General features: G+C 37.8%; 1 pseudogene; it reads right to left on the reverse strand.

Annotated features, from left to right (window-relative positions):
• LOC133456203 (uncharacterized) overlaps positions 1–13,764 on the reverse strand; it is a 119,973-nt pseudogene that overhangs the window by 77,193 nt on the left and 29,016 nt on the right.

Below are 13,764 nucleotides of genomic sequence, written 5' to 3' on the forward strand. Positions count from 1 at the left end.
GGAACACGAGCCGGGCTACCGCATCTGGTTTGAGGGATGCCCGGTGGCATGTTAGTATATCACCATGGTTACAACGCCCCCTCCTACACTAAAGAGCCTCTCCCATGGGGCACTTGTCGCAGGTATTGAGAGGTATTTCCATCAATCATTATTATGGTATCAATCATTAATATGTGTGCAGACAAGGTAAAAAAAAAAAAAGAAAAAAAAAATCGATTTTACGAGTTTCACGTTTTAACATCGTTCTAATTACATAATCGCGATTACGATTTAAAATCGATTAATCGAACAGCCCTACTGACAATAATAAAAACAATCTCACCAAAAATGTTGTTGATGGAGTTAGACACAAAAGGTTTGCTGGAGAAACCTTGGTTCACTTTGCAGGTGAAACTCATGTCCCTGGTCCAGTTTTGTGGAGGCACAGAGAACCGTGTACTGACTGAATGGAGGTCCGAGGCTTCAGGAAGATCAACATAATGCTTGTGAGAAACATCAGCTCCTTTGGCCTGAAATGTGACGTAGAGGTCCTGTGAGGAGGGCTTTGTGATGTCACACTGGAGCACAGCAACGTCTCCCTTCAGCAGGTCTGGGAGAGATCTCCTGATCTCCACCAGTGGAGCTGGACCTGCAGGACCTGGACGATGACAGCACCATGTAAAAGGTACATTTTCATGTGCAAACAGTGTTATTTAAAAGTTTGGGCATCCATTCACACATCGAGGGCCAAAGAACATAACCTCCTATCTGCAAAATTGTCTGATTGGTTTTTTTCACTTTGGATGGTGTTTTTCACTTTGGATGACATCACAAGGTGGGCTGCACCTATTCAGCCTGTAGGGGTAGGGTTAGGTTAGGATAGGGGTATCCTTAAAAAATAGCATTCTACAAGAAAACAACACAGTTTTTTGTGTTTTCCCAAAAAAGTGAAATTTTCAGATAGGAGGTTATGTTCTTCGGCGATCCAAACTGAAAAATATACACATAATACCAACATTTTTGGACTTTTCCACTCTCTGCAATATGATAGTTTGCAAACTTTGATCTTCTTACCTAAAACCTTTACCGTCTTTTTAACAGTGAAGCAGCGATGTTGAGCTTTACAGGTTAGGAGCTTCAGGTTTTTCCAGGTGCTCGATGGGACCTTCAGTTCACTGATTAAAACAGATGTGTTTGTGACTTGCTTCACTTGGTGGTTGGATGGAGGTTTCTCATCCATCAGCCAGCTCAGGTCGGCATCAAACACACTGCTGATGGAACATTTAGCATTCACATCAGTATTTGTCATGACTGTCTTGAAGCTGGGAATCTCCACATGGATGGAAGGAGGGACACTTCCATGGACTGCAGGAAACATGGATCAGTCCTCACATAGTAATCCAACTTATTCAATCAGTACAAAATCTGTCATTAAAAAAAAAAAATGTTTTGGACATTATGTCTAATCTAATATTTGCTGTGAACATTTAATTTCCCAAACTTACTCTGACAAATGCTTGTTGTCTTTGTATATTCAGTGTCTTTGTGAATGGACTTGCAGGTAAAGTCTGAGCCTTTAGCCCACTCTGACATGTCCGGCTCCATCTCAGTGGTCAGACTGTAGGTTTTCTCTTCTCCCTCCACACACTCCAGATTCCTTTCCTTGGGTTTAATGTGTGACAGACGCCGGTTGTTCTGTTGCCACTCCACACTCAGTTCTTTAGGAAAATAGCCGCTTAGGGTGCAGATGAGTCTGACTTGTGAGACCCCGAATTCACCTTCCCAGACGGGATACAAGGTGATGTTTGGAGCGACGACCCGCAGCTCTGTGACAGAAAAGAGATGACAGGTCTTTACATGTTTCCTGCTTTGACTGTTTGAAAAACACAACCTGATTTCATTTCATTCATACGTACCTTCAGATTTTGGTTGGTAACCAGTTGACATGAGTCTTAATTCTAAGTGTAGTGTGTTTGTTTTCGGGTAGATGGCAGAGTTGTGGTTTTACAGAGTTTGGTTTTGTAGACGTGCAGAAATGGATCTGAAAGTCCGTTGCACAGATGTTGAGCTTGACAAGAGTGATCAGGTTGTACAGAGAGGAAGCTTTGTGTAACACCCAGGTCCAAAAAGGAACCAAATACAGAAGTGAAACCAAACAAAGAGCAGCAGAGCATTGCAGACAGCAGGTGTGAGGTGCAGTTATGCCAGTAAAAGAAACAGAGAGCACATTTAAATATCTCATGTTTGTTTACATAAACCATCAGATGGACTTCTTCTCATGACTTTGCCAAAGGTTTTAATTACAATTCCAGTAATTATAGAGCGAAAAAGTAACCGACTGTGAGATCTCCTGATTAACACACCCAGGTGAACATGGTCCGTTGATTCCAGATGTGGTAGGATGAACAAAGTATCATGAAACATAAGATACAAACTGTTAAACGGCCTGATGAGTTTTATGTATTATTTAAAACTATAACAAATATGAACAGTTTCAAAGTCATGTAAGAGATTAAAAAATGGGAGAATACATGAATTGGTATCTTCACTCAAACATTTATTTAAAAAAGGATAAAAGCTTTTGGAATTACACAGAAAGAGAAATAACATTTGTGATTACTTACATGACTGAATGAAAATATAAGAAAAGTTTTGAAAAAGACAAAAAAAAATGTTTTAAGTTCTTTCTGTGTTCTCGTATTTCATTTGATCTGAAATGAGATAAAAAGAAAAAAGAGACTGATAAATGTCCATGACAAGAATCAAAGTCTATGTGTCGCTGCTGAAGAGTCTGAATTGAACACTTGATGAGAGTTTGAACATCACAGGTACAACATCGTTTCTTCTCAAACTAGAATTAAATCTCATCATAGAAAACAGAAACACCTTACAGCTCGTATGTGTTGTACCTTTCGGCAGTTATGTATCTGATAACTGATAACTATGTATCTGATAACTTGTGCAGGTAACACCTGCACAAAATATTTATTTCTCCTACAATCGTCCAGACGCATGAAATAAAGTTTCACATTAATCCAGTTGGACTTTAGTCAAGAGTTAACTAGAATCATTTGCAGCTGTGAGACTACACAACCAGCACTGCTCACAGTAGACCACATACAACCTGACAATAAATGTACATACTGGAAAATAATGTGCAATATCACTCTCTGCAACGTGCAATTATGTAAATATCCATCTGTTATTTTTGTATATACTAGTATTTCTTATTATTTTTAGGGCCCGAGCACCTTCAGTGCGAAGGCCCTATTGTATCTGTAGGAATTTTTTTTTTTCTTTTTCTTTTTCTTTTTCTTTTTCTTCTGACAAAAGGAAGGCCTTTTTGCCCCCCTAAACGTGCCCAAAAAGTCACCAAATTTTGCATGCAAGTCAGGCCTGGCGAAAAATGTGATATTTAATGGTTTACATTAATGGGCGTGGCAAAATGGCTCAACAGCGCCCCCCGGAAAACTTTGTGGCTCAAGCCCCACAATACCGTTTGACGTATATGCACGAAAATCGCTACACACCTGTATCAGTACACAACTTAAAGAAAAGTCTCTTGGCGACATGGCCGAAACCGAACAGGAAGTCAGCCATTTTGAATTAATCGTGTCACTTTGGTGCAATTTATGCCATTCCTTCGGCAGTTAATACGGCCCGAACCGTAATGTGCCCCCAAGTGTGTTATACATCAAAATGTGCGTCTTCATCCTGCGACAACACGCATTACTTTTCTCTTTCAAAAGCGTTACCGTGGCGACGCTAGACACCAAAAAGCGCGCCCACCCTTCATCTGGTTGGTTCAGACCGAAAAAACTTTGTGCCTCAAGCCCCAGAATACGGTGTGACGTACATGAACGAAAATCGGTACACACCTGTATCATGTCGCAACTTAAAGAAAAGTCTCCTGGCGCCATGGCCGAAACCGAACAGGAAGTCGGCCATTTTAAACATTCTGAATTAATCGCGTAATTTTGGAGCAATATGAGCCATTCCTTCGAGAATTAATACGGCCCGAACCATAACGTGCACCCAGGTGTGTTATACATCAAAATGTGCGTCTCTATCCTGCGACTACGCGCATTACTTTTCTCTTTCAAAAGTGTTACCGTGGCGACGCTAGACGCCATAAGGCGCGCCCCCCTTCATCTGATTGGTCCATATTTGATAGTTCGCCAAAAGTCACCAAATTTTGCATGCAAGGCAGGCCTGGCGATAAATTTGATATTTTATGGTTAAATTAATGGGCGTGGCAAAATGGTTCAACAGCGCCCCCCGGAAAACTTTGTGCCTCAAGCCCCACAATACAGTTTGACGTACATGCATGAAAATCGGTACACACCTGCATCATGTTGCAACTTAAAGAAAAGTCTCTTGGCGCCATGGCCGAAACCGAACAGGAAGTCAGCCATTTTTAATTTATTGTGTAATTTTGGCGCAATTTATGCTATTCCTTCGGCAATTAATACGGCCCGAACCGTAACGTGCACCCAGGTGTGTTATACATCAAAATGTGCGTCTTCATCTTGTGACTACGCGCATTACTTTTCTCTTTCAAAAGTGTTACCGTGGCGACGCTCGACGCGAAAAAGCGCGCGTCCCCTTCATCTGATTGGTCCATAATTGATAGTTCTCCAAAAGTCACCAAATTTTACATGCAAGCCAGGCTTGGCGATACATTTGATATTTAATGGTTTGCATTAATGGGCGTGGCTTAACGGCTCAACAGCGCCCCCTAGAATACTTTTCTCTGCCATAACTTTTGAATGGTTTGACATAAAGAGTCGTGGGTGGTGTCATGGGACTCGGTATAGAGTCCTTGACCATAATTGGTGAAAATTAGCCCCGCACCTTCTTCTGATTGGTTGTCCCTATTTCATGATATAACATTTGAATGTTTTGACATAGAGAGTCGTGGGTGGTGTCATGGGACTCTGTAATGAGTCCTTGACCTACATTGGCCTGAACTAGCCCCGCCCCTTCTTTCTGTTATAACTTTTGAATGGTTTGACATAGGAAGTCGTGGGTGGTATCGTTTCTGATATGCTTATGGGGGGCGGTGGCCGTGAGTGCGAGGGCCCGTTCATCGCTGCTTGCAGCTTTAATTTTTTCTTATTATTATTATTGTACATACCAGTTTACTGTCTATAGTGTGTTATTATTACTGTATTTGTTATTACTATTTCTATTAATGCCTCTTGTTTTTTGCACTATCCCCCTTTGCTGCTGTGAACTGCAAATTTCCCCTCTGTGGGACTATTAAAGGATTATCTTATCTTATCTTATCTTAAAAGTCCTTAAGAAGTTTTATTCCCGTGTTAACTTATTTTAAACAAAAACACCCTTTTTATGATTTTCATTACATTTATTGAAGGGCTTTTAATGTTTCTTTTTCCTGTACATGAATCACTGATGTTTGAAATGTTGCTGCTGAAATTACTTTTGACTTTTATTAACATGTAAGATGTAAAAATGTCAGTTTTGAAATTAGTTTTGGTTTTAGTTTGTAAAAGCAGCTTTAGTGGCACCAACATTTCATCAAACATTGAATATTGTCTCATATTTACTGAGAAGGTTTGCTAAACTTATTTAATGATGTCTTAATTTATTGTTTTTTTTCTTATGTCTTATTATGGTATGTCGAGTGATAAGAAGTATCCTAAACTAACTTAATTAACTCAGGTAGAGTAATATGATCAGATCTATGTCATTAACATATTTATTTTGTGCTCTTTTATATTTTTACTCAATTATATTTCTGATGCAGGTGGTACCACATTTTATTTAGTTACAAAAATATACAACAATGACTGATAAGCTTTTGTAATATAACTAGTTTTAAACTCGCACTTCTACTATTTTGAGATGATATTCTTTTCAATGCAGTTCAGTTTTTAACATCTAACTGAGTATTTCCACGCTCCTGTCTCACAAATGAAGTGAAAGATTTCCTTTGTGACACTTTTTAGTTACATTTTCATTTTTTTCTTGTTTAAATCAGTCTGAAATCTGTCCCTGCATTAAAATCTAGATGATTACCTTGAGAGCAGTGGTTCCGACAGTGAACACCAAAGTGATGAGGAAGAGGAGGATGAAGGTGACGGCGGTCTTTGCCATGTTATCTTGCTCGGCCTCCATGGCCTCGTTCCAGTGGCAGCTGCTTTCAGTCAGGAGCTCTGCTGTGGCTGCACAGTAATCAATAATAATGATGATTATAACTATTCAAATCCACATTTGTGGACACAGTGGTCAACATTTATTTGAGGTTCCTACAGGAGGTCACTGTGTTCTTGGACCTCACAGGTGAATATCTGTAATTAAATCAGTCAGTCTGTCGTCTGCAAGTGTCCTATGAACGTTAACAGTTTGTTAGATTGACAGATTGTCTTTCTTTGGTGAAACTTATATTCTTTTATAGTCATTAACTTGGTCCTGTAATGATCCTGACTTGCCCAGAGAAAATCCATCATTATCCATCATCGTTGCTACGACTTGGTTTGTGAGCGACTGAGAAACACAGAACCCAAGATGAAATAATGATGATAATAATAATTTTTCTTGTTTGGAGTGCAAGAGCGAGTAGAGAAACACAGGCACACAAAGACAAGTCACACAAGCTGTGTTAGCACTCTTCCTGCAAATAACAATGAGAAAACTAGATTCATTTAATTATATTGCTGCCTTAAGTTAGTGCAGAGTTGGTATTCTTGTGAGTAAAACGTTAAATAAAAACTTTTATATCAGAACCCTACAGTTGTGTAAAACTTATATTTACTCCAAATATGTTTGACTTGGACTGGACTGTGACTGCACACTTCAAATCAACATTTAGCTCCAAATATTAGTTAAGTAAAGACATGAAGTGCAAGCAACAAATATGAACAGAACTTTTTTTTATTTATTTTCAATATGCATCAAAACACACAAACACAATGTCAATAAACACAATATCACAAGCAACAGACACTGAACCAAAAAAAGAAAAGAGGACACAGCGACACACAACGACATCTACTACGCCTTGCACTTGTCAGGGATGCTTATGTCCAGGTTGACCAGGTTGGTTTTATCAGATGTTCTGTATCCAATGGATCTGACGATGGATTTAGTTGAGTTAGCGATGGATTCGTGGTAAACAACACAGCTGTACACCACATCAGTCTGTCTCCACTGATCCAGGCTGAGGGTTAACTGGCTGTAAGCGGAGTAAGATCCGGTGTTTTCTACAGCGTTTGTGGTACTGAACTTGTATTTGGAGTCTGCTTCCTCGTCATCAACAAACCAAGACACGAAAATGTTCTGAGGGAAGAAGTCTTTCACGTAGCAAGTCAGGGTCACCACGTCTTTTCTAGTGTGTTCTACTGGAGGCAACATAAACACTGAAGGACGCTGAGCAGCTCCTCCTGAAACCACAATACAACAATTAGACTGTGTGATGGATACAAATACCAGGAAACCCAGAACAGACTGGTGCTACAAGAAAAAAAGCAAATAAAGTATCTAAATAACTCCCATCATGGCGTGAAAAAATCATTAAAATCATAAATTACTTTTAGTTTTTTGTTGCTGTTATTGTTTTGTTGAAAATGGATCCAAATGTTCTCACCGTTACTTCTGTGATAGAGGGTCTTCAGCGGGTCAATCCAGTCCTTGTGTTCAACAACGCAGAAGCGCGTGACTCCCTGGTGCCATTCATCATATGTGATGTCAAGAACGTGCTCAAAGCTTTTTGTTGTTGTTGTTACATCCTTTGAGGTACCGGCCAGTACATCACGTTCATCCTCCCACCAAATCTTTTCCACAGTTCCCTTTTTGACCTTGATTTGACATGTAAGCTGTCCCTTTTGTTTTACAAATAAGTCTTCAGCTTTGGGGGCGATGATGTTTACATCCACATCTGCTTTAGGACATCCTGAATCTGAGGCAAAATAAATAAAAAGCTGTTGAACAGAAGTCTTTACAAAAATATTATAATCTTAAGCTTCTTTTTTTTTTTTTACAGAAAAATGAACTTTGTACTCACCACCGGGACCGCGACTGCTTGAATCCTTGTAGGTCTCATTTGCTGTCCTTTCTGAACCAGTTTTTCCCCATTTCCCCTCAAACACGCATGTAAATGTCACACCTTCACTCAACTCACTGGGTTTCACTATGAGCAAACTTGCTGCACTGTACAGCATCGTTCCGTTTGTGTCCTTTCTTTCCCCAGACAATGAACTGATCTCGTCTATTTTGCTGGTGACTTCGCTGCCGTCTTTCCTCCAACTGATCTCATATTTTTTGGGTGAAAAATCTTTGGCAAAGCAGAAGAAGGAAGCCTCATCTTTGTCATGATCAATGAAGGAACCCGTTGTAAGAGTTGGTAACTCATAAACCACGTCTGAAAAACAAACACACACACAAATATATGTTTGCAGAAGCAAGCAATAATATATTTATATATATGCAGAAGCCTAGGAAAATGCTGCCATCATCATTTAATCAAGATTTACCAGATTATTATTGGTTAAGACAATATAATCAAGTTAATAAATCTTATCTAACTTGAATAAATATAACCACATCACGATGATGCCCTTTTAAGGAAAACTTGTTTCTCTTCTTAACAAAGTGTTCATATTAATCCAGAGGAATTTTACAGGACTGTCTCAGAAAATTAGAATATTGTGATAAAGTTCTTTATTTTCTGTGATGCAATTAAAAAAAACAAAAATGTCATACATTCTGGATTCATTACAAATCAACTGAAATATTGCAAGCCTTTTATTATTTTAATATTGCTGATTATGGTTTACAGTTTAAGATTAAGATTCCCAGAATATTCAAATTTTTTGAGATACAGTAGGATATTTGAGTTTTCTTAAGTTGTAAGTCATGATCAGCAATATTAAAATAATAAAAGGCTTGCAATATTTCAAATTATTTGTAATGAATCCAGAATTTATGACATTTTTGCATTACAGAAAATAAAAGGACTTTATCGCAATATTCTAATTTTCTAAGACAGTCCTGTATATTCATTTTTATATCACATAGAGCCGAGCTTTAACACTCACTTCTGCATATACATCGAATGGCAAGCAAACACAGATTTGAAGTGAATGTTAATGATGTTAATTATAGACAGAGTGAAAACAGAGACAGAAAGAAGGACAATTATTCAGATCGATGGAAAGAAACGGACCACACCACTGCAGTCCAGGACAGGTGAAGAAAACATTCGGTACATTAGTGAAGATGGAAAAAGGACGAGACTAAATATGAACATAATAAAATTACACATCTGCCCCATTTAAACCCTCTTTTTTTAAATCGCGGTTTGGTGGAACTTTTCCCCCAAAATGTAATCCAATTATTTCTCTCTGTGATGTTCATTTCACTTAATTTGCAAAAGTGCAGTCAACTCTGACTCAAACAATAATTCTCAGAAAACCCACAAAATCGATGTCCTAGTGGGAACTGCACTGTAGATATGGAGGTTTTATTATACTTATTGATTATTAGTAGTGATTTTAGTAATTAGTCACTGTCTACTTATTTTTTATCAGGAATAAATGTGACTTCATGCAGCTCATTGCTTCTTTTGTTGGCTATAAAATTATTAAATTCATTACATTTTTCAATTAAGAAACAGTTAATCAAAAAAGATAATCAAAATGGTTATACACACACGCATGTATATATATATATATATATATATATATATATATATATATATATATATATATATATATATATATATATATATATATATATATATATATATATATATATATACACACCAGCTGTATGTTTATACTGCAAAATGCCTAAATTTAATTCCCATAAGTACAGTTACTGGTTACTACAGTACTGTAGCTGTTAAGAGGGATTTTATAACACAATTATGAGTAGTTAGTTACATACAAAAATGTGAATTTGTACTTTTAAATTGAAATGAAATACTAAAAAGCAATGATTAATGACTTAGCAAAAGACTTACTTGGCTGTACAACAGTCCCTTGGACGTTCCCTGCAGCATGAGTTGCAACACATTGGAAAGGTTTTCTTGCGTCCCAGTCCTGTCTGCTCACTTGGACTTGACTTATTCCAATATAAGCGCTGTTTTTCTGTACTGAAGGGTACTGGATGAAGTCTGTCAAAGACGTGCCGGCCTGGTTCCATGAGAAGGTCACTGAGGACGGCGTGAAATCGGTGGCAAGACAGCCGAGGGTGACTTTCTGTCCTCCTCCGGAGCCACATGGCATCAGAGGAAAGACCGTCGGTTTTGTGGGAGTTGCTGAAACAGGAGAAACACATGTAAAATGGAAATTAAAACAAATTCAAATAATGTTATATACTCATAATTTTTCTCAAATAACTGAGGTGAAGTTACTGCTTTGATGCAATGATTTAATAAAGACCAGCATGAACCAAAAACTGAGGAATGTTGAAGGTTTCAAAGTCCCTCTGTGAATGAAAATTGCTGCTTTCCCATTTGATTTAGTCAGTATTAATATTAACCTCCCTCAATAGTCTTTAAAAAAATTTTTTAACCGTTTAACTAAAAGTGGAATTTATCTTCAGAGCACCATTTGAACAGTAATTTGTCATATTTTAAAAATATTAATAAATAACTATCCATCAACTGAGTTACTGGCATAATTATACTACAAATGTTCTGCATTTGTGTTATCAGATGAAACGATATCTTACCTGATGAAACAGTCACCATTGTACCTTTTCCCCAGTAGTCAAAAGCAGCGTAACACAGTGATGAATCTACTTAACTCTGAGTATAAAAAGTCTGTTCCACTAACAGGGAACACAAAACTCATTAAAAATTAAAAATGAATCTCACTTTCTCATGAAATTCATTCAAATTGGCCAAAGCATGTAGATTTTAATGTTTTAAACAATGTTGCATTTGAGAAAATTGGATTTTCTCAGTAGAAACGCTGTAAGAACATTTCACTTTGAGACCTTATAAGATAATAACCTACACTTTAACATAAAAGGGACATTTAAAAGTATCAAACAATCCAACTGTTAACTTTAAATAGTATCAATCTTACCTGATGACACTGTTACCATCGTGCCTTTTCCCCAATAGTCGAAAGCCCAGTTATCACAGTAGAAATAGTCTATTCACACTCCAAACAAAAACTCTCTACCATTAGGTCCTGTTGTTTCCTTTATGTAGTTAGCTTTTAAAAGTCTTTAATTTAAGATTAATTAAAAACAGAATTATTATCAAACTGAATTCAATGATATCAGGTTCTTATTGTTATTTGTACACATTTTTGTCAAGTGACAAAAATCTGATGGTCGCTGACCGATAGTTGTGGCAACGTGAAAACAAAAAAATAATACATTTCAAGTTTATATTTTAATTGAGAAATAATGCCGTTTTCCTACCCGAGGTGACCTTTTCCCCAGTAGTCAAAAGCGTCGTCACAGTAAAAAAAAACATGAACTACACAAAACTAAAACCTGATCACAGATTAATAGTTTCCCTCTCAATCTTTTATGATAGTATGTATTTTATAAAATCTAATATCCTGTATATTTCCATTGCATCTTAGAATTCGACAATACGATTATTAAATTGACAAGCTTTTCATAAACAACATTAAGACATTACAATAACAGATTTGTCGTACAGTTTTCAGAAATTAACGACCTGAATGGCATCAACTGTATTTCCCCAAAACAGATAAATTGCTGTTTTTAAGGCAAAATCTACACATTAAAGGAAAAAATAAATAGTTTGACTTACCTGAAGTGACTGTAACCGTTGTGCCTTTCCCCCAGTAGTCAAAAGCGTAATCACAGTGTTGCATCTCAACATATCCATCATACAAAAACTTCCCAAAGACTGTTGATGCCACTGAGGTCTAAATGTTCTACACTGAACATTACAATGTGATATTTATTACCTTCATATTATTAAATTGAAATAAAGAGCTGTCTCGACCTGCTGTGACGGTTACCACTGTTCATTTTCTTGAGTTGTCAAAAGCACAATGTCACAATGTTATATGTGAGGATATTTAATACACTAAACAATGTTTTTTTTGAGATGTCATTGATGCATCTAAAGTCTAAATTAAACAGTGTAAAATTCTGGACCAAAAACAAGAAGCTCTGTTTCTTACCTGTTGTGACAGTGACCACCGTTCCTTTTCCCCAGTAGTCAAAGTAGCCATCACAGTGACACGTTTCTATAGTACTTTAGTACAAAAACGTCTCACACACTTGTTTTAATTCACTAAATGATCTGACTTTACAGGAAATACCAGAACATGCCCAAAAAGTGTCTGGAGATTTCATATAGTTTAGATCCTAGTTGTGTAATTAATGAAACTAATGTAAATATGATTATAAATCATAGAAAAGTATTGAATTGTTTCAACTACATGTATATCAGGTTTTTACTTACCAGAAGTTACTGTGACTTGTGTTCCTTTCCCCCAGTAGTCAAAGGAGCCGTAGTACACAGTGATGTATGTCAGTTGACTTCATGTACAAATACTTATTGTTAATGAAAGAAAAAAAGGCCTTCAGGGTTACTTATGAGGCCATTCCTTCTCTACAGTTTTCGGGGATTCTCCCTTGAGATATTTGTTTCCTGTGGTTTGAATTAAATAAAGTTACATCTGTTTGCCAACAGTCAGCGTAAACTTCCTCTTTGTCAGACCTTATTGTCGGCTCCCTGTCCAACACTTCACACATCACATACACCATTTTAATGTATTGATGATAATATATCTTAATGTTCACACTCTGAAATGAATAAATTATACATTTTTAATATAGCCATCTGATCTGTCATGAAGATTTCACTCAACCAAACTGCAAAAACCTACAACTGGCTTTTTAACGTTTTGGTTCATTAGGTCTGTTTATTGTCCAGAGATGTGATTTTCAGTTTTTTTTTTTCATCCTAATGGACCTGAACAGAACAACAGAAAGAGACACTGTATGATGTGAAATACAAAAAGACAGTTGCATCACATTTAGCTGGTGACTAAATCCACATCTGGTTGGAAGAGTTGTTGAGTTTTGTATTGAAAAGTTAAATCCAGCTATTTTTCTGATTTTTGGGATCACTCGCTACTCAAGACTTAGATCTGATGGGTTCTTTGGTTCCTTCAACTCCAAATAAACTAAAGTAAGAATCCTGCCAGTGAAACAGGAGCCGGTTGTAGAGGGAGTGTAGCTCTGGATGAAGGAGTGAAGGTAGAGGGAGTGTATCTCTGGATGAAGGAGTGCAGGCAGGAGCCGTTGTGGTAATTGCTTGGTAAGTCAAAAGCAGAGCTTTCAATTTGATGCGCGTTGCAACTGGAAGCCAGTGCAAAGAGATTAGCAGCAGAGTGACATGAGCTCTCTTGGGTTGGTTGAAGACCAGACATGCTGCTACATCTGGATCATCTGCAGAGGTTTAACTGAGCAGCAGGAAGGCCGACCAACAAGGAATGAACCCTCGAGCACCCTGCGGAGGGTGTAGAGCTGGTCCAGTGTTCCACGGCCGGGACGAAAACCGCATTGTTCCTCCTGAATCCGACATTCAACTATTGGCCGTATTCTCCTCTCCAGTACCCTGACGTAGACTTTCCCGGGGAGGCTGAGAAGTGTGATCCCCCTATAGAACACACTCTCCGGTACCCCTTTTTAAAAAGAGGGACCACCACCCCGGTTTGCCACCACAGCGGCACCGTCCCCTTCCTCCATGCAATGCCGTAGAGGCGTGTCAACCAAGACAGAGACTTGAGGTACTCGGGGCGAATCTCATCCACCCCC

The sequence above is a fragment of the Cololabis saira genome, chromosome 12 (genome assembly GCF_033807715.1).
Source record: "Cololabis saira isolate AMF1-May2022 chromosome 12, fColSai1.1, whole genome shotgun sequence".
Lineage (NCBI taxonomy): Eukaryota > Metazoa > Chordata > Actinopteri > Beloniformes > Belonidae > Cololabis > Cololabis saira.